The following is a 9,425-nucleotide window of genomic DNA, read 5'->3' as shown; positions in this document are numbered from 1 at the left end:
TCCTTCCTTCCTTCCTTCCTTCCTTCCTTCCTTCCTTCCTTCCTTCCTTCCTTTATTTACCTGAGTCAAGGCCTTTCATTAGGACCCGGGGGCTCACAGGTTAGTATCATATGATGCGCCTGCCTCATTCCCACTAGGCTTAGATTGCAATTACCACATACCTACCTTTTGTGTGGCTGCTGGAGACTGAGATCAGATGTTCAGACTTGCACCACAAATGCTATACTGACTGATGTCTCTACTCAGCTCCTCACATTCATATTTGCTTTGTGACCTTTCTGACCCTTGTGCTTATGAACATCCAATGAGAAGGTAGTGACTGACAGACTAGTATGTGGGTCCAGACTGCATACTGCATCCAGTAGCACTTTAACCTTGATTCTTCCCTGCTCAAATTAAGACAAATTTCTGTTTTATTTTGGGATATTTCTGGCTTGTGTGGGATACATACACCTCAACAAAAAGCAAAACCCAAACCAAAATCAATCCCCCAAACAACAAGACAACCTCTATCCCCAACATCATAAGATTTCAGAATATTGGAGATAACCAAAAGACTTTCAAAGAGACTAGAGAGACAAATGAAATGGCCTAAATATAGAGGGCTTGAGTCAGAATTACACCAAACTCTTCAACAACATTGGAAAACAGGCAAAAGAAGAAAAAACTCAAAGTAGAGAAAAAGGAATTGTATATCAAACTATTGGTTGATGTGTGGTATATTCTAATAAAAAAGTTAATCACACTGTCAGGGGATGGCATATGACCTGTAAGGAGGCCCAGGAAACAGAGACCTCTTCACACACAGAGAAACAGACCAAATTCCCAGGGTGAAGTGGGTCTCAGAATCCCAGTGACAAGACGTGAACACACCTGGGAGAATGAACAATCCACGTTTGAGAGGAAGGACAGAGGGTTTCTCACAAAGAAAAGGAGAATAATTTAGATACTGTTATGCAGAACTCGAGCTGAGAGTATAGGAGGAATTGGTGAAGGAAGCCATAGGAGGGAATGAGGCAATTATTTATTTCAGGAAAACTAATGTTTAAAAAGGAAAAGCAATAATGGTAGTAATGGTCTAAGCATTGGTCGATCTTTATATAATCTAGCATTCTAAATTATAATATTTTAAGAAGAAAATGAGTTATAATTTTATTGGGAGGATGAGATAATGGTGTAAGAATGTTAAACCCTCACCCTCTCTATAGGAAATCAATAAGAATAACAACATATAATCACATTATTTCAAAATAGGGGAGATAAATTTTATGAAAAACAGCTGAAAGGACACAAGGTGATTGAATCTCTGGAGAGAAATTCAGGAGTGGATGACAGACAAAGAATTTCTGTCTTCAGTCAGCTGTGGAACCTTCAGTGTTTTCTTAGAAAACCTAACACATATCTACAAGGACTAGGAAAGCTCACCTGGGGTAGGAGAAAGCAATTGGTCGAAGAACAGATTCAAATGGCTGGGGTTTTATGACAAAAGCCAGCTCTATTAAGCAAGTTGAAAATTAAAACAATAAAGTTTTATATCTACCAGAGTGGTAAAGGCTGCACTTTGACAATAATAAATGTTGACAAAGATTTAAGAAGGGGGTCATAGCCTGGTCACAAGTGTGCGATTTCTACCTTCTACTTTGGGGAACCATTAGGCAGTATGTTATAAAATGAAAGAGGACCATGCACCATGACCCAGAGTTTTCATGTCTGGAACATCCTGTCAACATAGGGTAGTTTCCTGCTAACTTCCCAGAGGTTAAGACTCAGTCAGAGTGGATGGATGAGTAGGACACTTAAAAGATGAATACTATATATATACATATGTGTGTGTGTGTGTGTGTGTATGAATGATTTGAGAGTAATTTTTGAGGATTTTAAATTTTTATTTTCCTTTTGAAATTGTAATACAATTACATTATTTCTCCCTTCCCTTTTCTCCCTTCAAATCCTCTCATATGCTTCTCCTTGCTTTTTTTAAATGCATTTCCTCTTTATTAATTGTCTTTACATGCATATATGTACACACACACACACACAATCATTTATATTGTTGTTCTCATGGATGGCCATTTGATATGAGATAACCAACTGGCTTGCTCTTCACTAGGGAGGACTATTTCTTCCACTGTCATCATTCCTTAGTTTCCTGGAGCTCTTTACATAGGGTTATATAACCTCCTAGGCTGTCTTCTGTCCACCTTGTCACGAACTTGCCCAGCTCCTGTCCAGTCAATCATACTGGTTAGACTTAATGGGTGTAGCTTCTGACATTTCTAGGAGAAAAAAAAACTCTCGAAGCAAATCCCCTGCTCTTCCTGTTCTTTCAGTCTGTTCTCCCCCTTTGCAATGTTCTTTGAGTCTTAGGCATGAGAGTGTTTCATAGGCACGTTTGGAACATTGTTCTTGAATAGTCTGTTGGAATACAAGAAATGGGTTTCACTGTCACATTCTCATGGATGTAGGCCACCATCATCACACTTCACTGGTACTCAGCTCCTTCCCCTCTACGCTCTCCACTCTTTTGTTAGTTCCTTTCCTTCCAACAAATGCTCTTCCCTTCTGCTGTCACGTCATGTGTGTTTCACCTTTTTTGTCCACTTCAGATCTTTTCTGCCAGTTTCACGGTCTTCTTTCTATTCTTAGCTGTTTCTCTCTCGCACATACTTAAATCTGGGTTTTAAATACAAAAGGATCAGTCTAGTATTTGTCTTCCTGAGTCAGCCTTACTTCACTCAACACAATGGTCTCCATTTCCACCTGTTTCCCTGAAAATATCATGGTTTCACTTTTCTTTATAGCTGATGAAGTTCCATTTTGTATGTTTGTCACATTTTATCTATCTCTGGATATGTTGATGGAAGTATAGGCTGGTCCCATTGTTTAACTGTTGTGAATAAGGCAGCAATTGACTTGGTTGTGCAAGAATCTCTGTGGCATGTTGACTGAGAATCTTTTCTACCCCAGAATGGAGTCATGGGTCATATGGAATTTCTATTTTCAGTTTTTGGAGGAATCTCCAAACTAAGTTCCATAGTAGAAGTGGCTGTGTACATTCCTCCCAGGGATGCATAAAGATTCTCCTTTCCCCACTCCTCTAGTAGGGGCATGACATTTGTTTTTGTTTTTGATGAAAGCTGCTCTAACTGGAATGAAGGAGAATTTTAAAGCAGTTTTAATTTGCATCTCTCTGGCGGCTAAGGACCTCGAGCACTTTTCCAGGACTTATTGGCCATTTGTATTTCTTCTTTTGAGAACTGTCTCTACCAGTGGTTCTCAACGTTCCCAGTGGCCTGACCCTTTAATATACAGTTCCTCATGTTGTAGTGAACCTTACCCATAAAATTGTTTTGTTTCTACTTCATAACTGTAATTTTGCTACTGTTACAAATCATAATGTCAATATCTGATATGCAGGAGATCTAATATGTGATCCGTATGAAAGGGTTGCTCAATTCCCAAAGGGGCAGTGACTCACAGTTCTCGAACTACTGGTCTATATAGTTTGTTACTCTGCTTATTGATTAGATTATTTGTTTTCTTCAATCTTTAATTTTTGTCTTTTGTTTTTCTTAAACAGTGTATCATGTATAGCCCAGGCTCCAACTAGTTAGGTAGCTAGAGTGACCTTCAGTTGATCCTCCTCCTTTTACCTTCCAGGCATTGAGAGGGCAGGGGTGTATCTATATAATTGGTTTCATGTGGTTCTGGGGATCAAAACTAGATCTTCATGAATACTGAGACAGTTTTCAATTAGGCCATATCCCTAGGCCACCATTTTTTTCCCCGATAGTGCTGGTGCTTGAACCCAGGGCCTTATATGTGAAAATACCATAATCTCAGCTCAATGTAGTGATTGATACTTTGAAATATTGTTGGCAGAGATATTTTCACATTCTACACACTGTCTCTTTACTGTGGTGATTATTTCCTTTCTTGTGGAGAAACTTTCTAATTTTCTATAATCTCATTCGTTGATTAATGGAATCATTTTCCATGTGACCGGAGTTCTTTTGACAAAGTCCTTGAGTCTTGAAGAGGATCCCTTTAGAAATTTCAGCATATCAAATCTCACAATAAGGTCCTTGATCCATTTGGAAATAATTTTTGTGCAGGGTGAGAGTTAGGGATCTAGTTTCATCTTTTTAACCTCTGGACTTTCAGTTTTTCCATCTTGTTGATGAGGCAGTCATTTTTAATGTATGTTTTTTACAGTTTTGTCAGAAATAAGATGGCTATAGTTGTGTGAGTTTTTTCCTGGTGTCTTTATTGTATTCCATTTTTTCTACACATCTAGTTCTGTGTCATTACCATACTGCTTTGTGACTATGGCTCTGTGCTGTAATTTGAGATCATACATCAGGATACCTTTGACATTGCTCGTTCTATTTGGGATTACGTTGATTATTTGCTGTCTCTTGTGTTCCATATCAACTTTAGGATTGGGTTTTTCTAGTTCTGTGAAGAATGTAATTGGAATGATGAATCTGTAGGCTGCTTTTAGCTCTATAGTCATTGTTTTTACAGTATTAATTCTGCTAATCCATAAGCATGGAAAATTGTTCCATTTCTTTGTGTCTTTTCCAATTTTTGTCTTCAGTGTCTTAAAGTCTTTATTGCAAATGTTGTTTTTCCTTCTTGGTTAGGTTTATTCCTAGAGTTTTGAAAAAGCTATTTGAATAGGATTTTTCTTGATTTCTTTCATTGTTTAAATGAACAAGTTTCTTCAAACACTCATTTCAGTTTTCAAAGGAACATGTATTTATTTTAGAACCATCTTCATGTGACCCTGTAGCATTTAACAAAGTCAGATAACATAAAAGGAGAGATGAGAGGCACAGTTGTGAACATGCACAGCTAACTCTTGGTGGCATGTGCTGCCCTTTAAGAGAAGAAGAGCATAAGAGAGTTGTCAAAGATATACAAGTACTCTCCACACTGTCAGTGTATACGGCTGTACTTTACAGAGGACAGCTAAGTGTGGTGAATCTAGTAAGTTAGAAAATTAGAGTTTTGTTAAAGTGTCTTTTATGCTTGCAACTATCGGAGAATAATTATAAATAACAACTGTAATATTCAGCAATTGTAGTAATCAAAATTACAGTTTCTATAAAGTACAAGGAAGCTCCTGTAACTTTTGAGACAGAAGTGATTCTAAACAAATCACTAGTTTATGCGGCATGACAGAGTAGAAATGTTCATAATCTCTTAGAGAGGATAGTGTTTTATGTGTCACAGGAGGAAAATGTAAAACAAATATTTTACAATTTTTCTCTAGCCCATTTATTGTTTTGATTTGACTCAAATAACCTTCTCTTGTTATTGTAATCGACTTCCTAATGCATCTTCTCAGTCGTGTGGGCAGGTACACAGAACTTTATATGCATGAATAATGGAAGTTGATGTAGCAATATATTTTCTTTGTTTTCACATTTACCCATACAGCACAAATCCTAATAAAACTAGACTGGAATATATTACAAATTCATTTGGTTAGGATTCGGTTACTGAGAGAGTGAATAAATATCTATGATTTAGATTAAGAGTGTGCCGTCCATTACTTGCACGTCACCTCTCCTACTTTGTTTTGACTTTTGCACTTATCATGTTTTATTAACATTTTGAAGTTGTAAACATGGGGAGGGTGGAAGTCATATCCTGAAGTTGAAGCTGGGGGAACTGGAAAGTCCTGGCAGTAACTACAGAGGAACTTGTTCTCAGATGCATCGACTGAGAGTATTGCCAAGTCAGTGATGTTTCCACCATCCCACTGTTCATAGTATGCATTGATGATTCAGCCCGGTGAACCACAAAGAGTGGTCAGTGGGCTCCTCTTTTGAATCCACAGTCAGCACTGGTTTAAAATGCCCAGTTCTCAGCTTCATGACACATTTATAAAATTTACTTCTCTGGAGGTAGGGCAAAATAATCTGTACTTTAAATTAGGCTATTTCCTTCTTGGCTTGGTTTTGTTCAGTGCTCTGTCTCTCTGTCTCTCCATCTCTCTGTCTCTCTCTGTTTTTCTGTCTTTTTCTCTGTCTCTCTGTCTCTCTGTCTCTCTCTCTCTCTCTCTCTCTCTCTCTCTCTCTCTCTCTCTCTCCCTATCTCTCTCTCTCCCTCTCCCTCTTCTCATGCAAAAGAATATAAATTGGTACCAGAGAATGAGAGGTTGCTGGTGCTGACCTCCCATGTTGTTTTGGAGAGGACTGTGGAAGCATTTAAAACCAGGTAGGGCTCAGTAATGTCCTTTTAAAAGTGGGAGTTGGTAAGAGAAGAACTGAGAGACATGCAGGTGATGGAAGCTCATATGACTTGTGAAAATTTTAAGAGAAGTTTGAGAATCCTTCCTAGATTTATCAGGGCTTTTATATAATAAATACGAGTTGAGACTCTGGAATAAAATGCTTGCTTTGCTAGCATGGTAGACACTGGCTAGGTGAGGCTGAAAATCAGCTGTGATTAATGTGGGATAGCATTATTGAAATGACATGTATGAAGGAATACTTTCTTTCGTAGAGCCAGTACAGGTTGCATCCCAGTGCGGGGTCAGGACTGCATACCAAGGTGACTGAAGAACTTGGCAACTATTGTGTGAGAGTCTTCCACATGAAGGGGTCATGGAGAGCAACTAAGCTGTAGCACTGCTTGGCAGAATTGAAGCTTGCATGCAGAAAGGCTATTGGTGAAGGTGCAACATCAGTTGCAGTGGAGACTCCAGAATATTTGAGATTCCAGGCCTGTTGGATGGCTGCCAAGGACAGCAGGAGCTGTGAAGGGGAGCTGTCCTGAACATATGAGGCAGATTGCGTGTGTTGTGGATGGCAGAGCCAGGTAAGTGGGGCTGTTAAAATCATGAGTGAGATCCAGACATCACAAACTGAGGGATTCACATGGCTGCATTTTGGTTTTGCTTTAGTCTGATTTGTAACTATGGCCTGGCTCTTCACTTTTACAATAAAATTAGAAGATAATTTATTTTGGATTTATCAGGAACTTATAATAGTTAAGAGACTCTGGGTGTTATAGGGAGATAGTGGCATTTTAAAAGTGTTTATATTTTTATTAAAAGACCACGGGACTTTTAATGTTATGCTTTTTTTGAAAAATTTTATGAATTATTTTATTTATTTATATTTCAAATGTCGTCCCCCTTGTTGGTCTCCTCCACAAACCCCCCTCTCCATCCCCATGCCCCTCCCATTTGCCTCTAAGATGGTGCTCCCCCACCTACCTACCCACTCCTGCCTCAACCCTCTAGCATCCCCCTTCTCTGGGGCAATGGGCCTCCACAGGCAAAGTACCTCCCCTCCCATTGTTGTCAGATAAGGCAGTCCTCTGCTACATATGTAGTGGGAGCCATGGACTAGCCCATATATACTCTTTGTTTGGTGGTTTAGTTCCTGGGAGCTATGGGTGGTCTGGTTAGTTGATACTGTTCTTCCTATGGGGTTGCAACCCCTTCAGATCCTTCAGTCCTTTCTCTGACTCTTCCATAGAGATCCTCAGACCCAGTCCAATGGTTGGCTGTATCTGCATTTGTCTTAGGTGCTGGTAGAGCCTCTCAGAGGACAACCATACCAGGTCTGAAAGCACCTCTTAACATCAGCAATATTGTTGGGGTTGGTGTCTACTGATGGGATGGTTCCCATGGTGGGGTAGTCTCTGGATGGCTTTTCCTCCATTCCCCACCCCCACCCCCCATGTTTCCTTTAGATAGGAACAATGAGTATGAAGTATCCTTTTCCATCTTTTTTGATAACGTCTGTTTGAAAGTCTATTTTATTGGATATTAGAATGGCTACTCCAACTTGTTTCTTGGGACCATTTGCTTGGAAACATTTTTTTCAGCCTTTTAGTTTGAGGTAGTGTCTGTCTTTGTCACTCAGGTGTGTTTACTGTATGCAGCAAAATGCTGGGTCCTCTTCATGTGTCTAATCTGTTAGCCCATGTATTTTTATTGGTGAGTCAAGTACATTGATGTTGAGAGATCCTAAATAAACCCTTTCTTCCACAAGTTGGTTTTGCTCAGTGTTTAATTTCAGCAATAGAAAGCATACTAGAATAATATGATTCATCCACTTTTCATTGTTTACAATGAATGAGCTATTATTATTATATTCAAAAATGAGTAGTTTCATGTTGAAGTGAAAAATCTTTATGACAGCTGGGCATGGGGGTATATGCTTGTTATCCTACTATGGAAGGCTGGGGCAGGAGGTTTGATAAGTCTAGGTTATGTCAACTCTACTTTTCTCACATTAAAATTTTATTTTAAACTGTTCATATAATATTTTTGATCATACTCTTCCAAGTCTTCCTACCTCCCTCCCATCCAATTTCATGTGCTGTTTTTCTTCTTGTCTTTTTTCTTTCTTCAAAAGCAAAACAACCCAACAAAATGACAAAAAATGACAAGAAACACCAAACCATAAGAAAACAGCAGCAACACACTGGAGCCTACTCTGGAATTTGATTGATATCTACTTAAATGTGGCCATTTCACTGAAGAAAAGAAATTTAACCTCTCCAAGCAAGAATCCATTTCAATTAGCTTGTTGGCTAGTGGTAGAACTTTATGACCACTTTCCCTTCTCTGTGCTGGGATTTTTGTCTGGCCTGAGCCTGTACAGGTCTTGTGTAAGCTGTCACAGTCTATGTGAGTTCATATGTGCATCATCCCCACTGTGTCTGGAAAATACTGTCTCCCTGGAGTCTTCCACCACCTCTGACTCTTACGATCTTTCTGCCTCCCCTTTTGCACTGATCACTGATATAGAAATATGTCATTAGGAGCCATTTTATCACTGTATTCATTTAGCAAAATATTAATAGGTTTTTCCTTATGGTCATAACCTATCTAAAGACTCCACTTTCTATTGGATGGCAGTGAAAAGAGGAAAGACATGTGAGGAATGACACCATCTGTGTCCTCTCTTCAGAAAATTCAGATCAATTCAGAAAAGTTACACATGTGATCTCATTTCTTATGAAAAACAGTAGATGGGCTTATGAGACAATACACCATGACTGGTGGATACATATTGAGATACTAATCACTCCTTGAGGAATTAATGTCAACATTCATAACACCCACTAAGTTCCTCCCATTAAAGGAACAAATCCAAGAGTGCTTAAGCAGTTACAGGGAAGGATCTTGATTTACAAGTACTAGGAAGATGGACATTCTGAGTCGATATCGTAATATGCACAAGAATAGGAAGCCTTCCAGTAATTTTGGGGACAACATTTTCTGAGCACTCAGCATCATGTGGCCATAGCTCGGACTCCTATTTAAACTTGCAGAGAAGAAAAGATCTTTATATGCATGCTACCACATGAGAGTCCTCCTGTAACTGTCATTATACATAAGCTGACATGCAAGGTGGCTGGGAAGCTTAGATCACTGCTTGGTGTGAAGCACAGGG

General features: G+C 39.1%; 1 long non-coding RNA gene across 1 annotated transcript in view; it reads left to right on the top strand.

Moving 5' to 3' along the window:
• The window catches only part of LOC114625126, an 18,294-nt gene extending 9,506 nt beyond the window's left edge, over window positions 1-8,788 (top strand). Inside the window, exons 2-3 of the long non-coding RNA XR_003712013.1 lie at window positions 6,517-6,831; window positions 8,382-8,788. This is a non-coding gene — a long non-coding RNA (uncharacterized LOC114625126). The remainder of the gene's footprint in view (window positions 1-6,516; window positions 6,832-8,381) is intronic.
• Window positions 8,789-9,425: the final 637 nt, after the last annotated feature.

The sequence above is a fragment of the Grammomys surdaster genome, unplaced genomic scaffold (assembly GCF_004785775.1).
Source record: "Grammomys surdaster isolate TR1022 unplaced genomic scaffold, NIH_TR_1.0 65, whole genome shotgun sequence".
Taxonomy (NCBI): Eukaryota; Metazoa; Chordata; class Mammalia; order Rodentia; family Muridae; genus Grammomys; species Grammomys surdaster.
The sequence above is the reverse complement of the archived record's forward strand: the minus strand, read 5'-3'. Positions and strand labels throughout refer to the sequence as shown.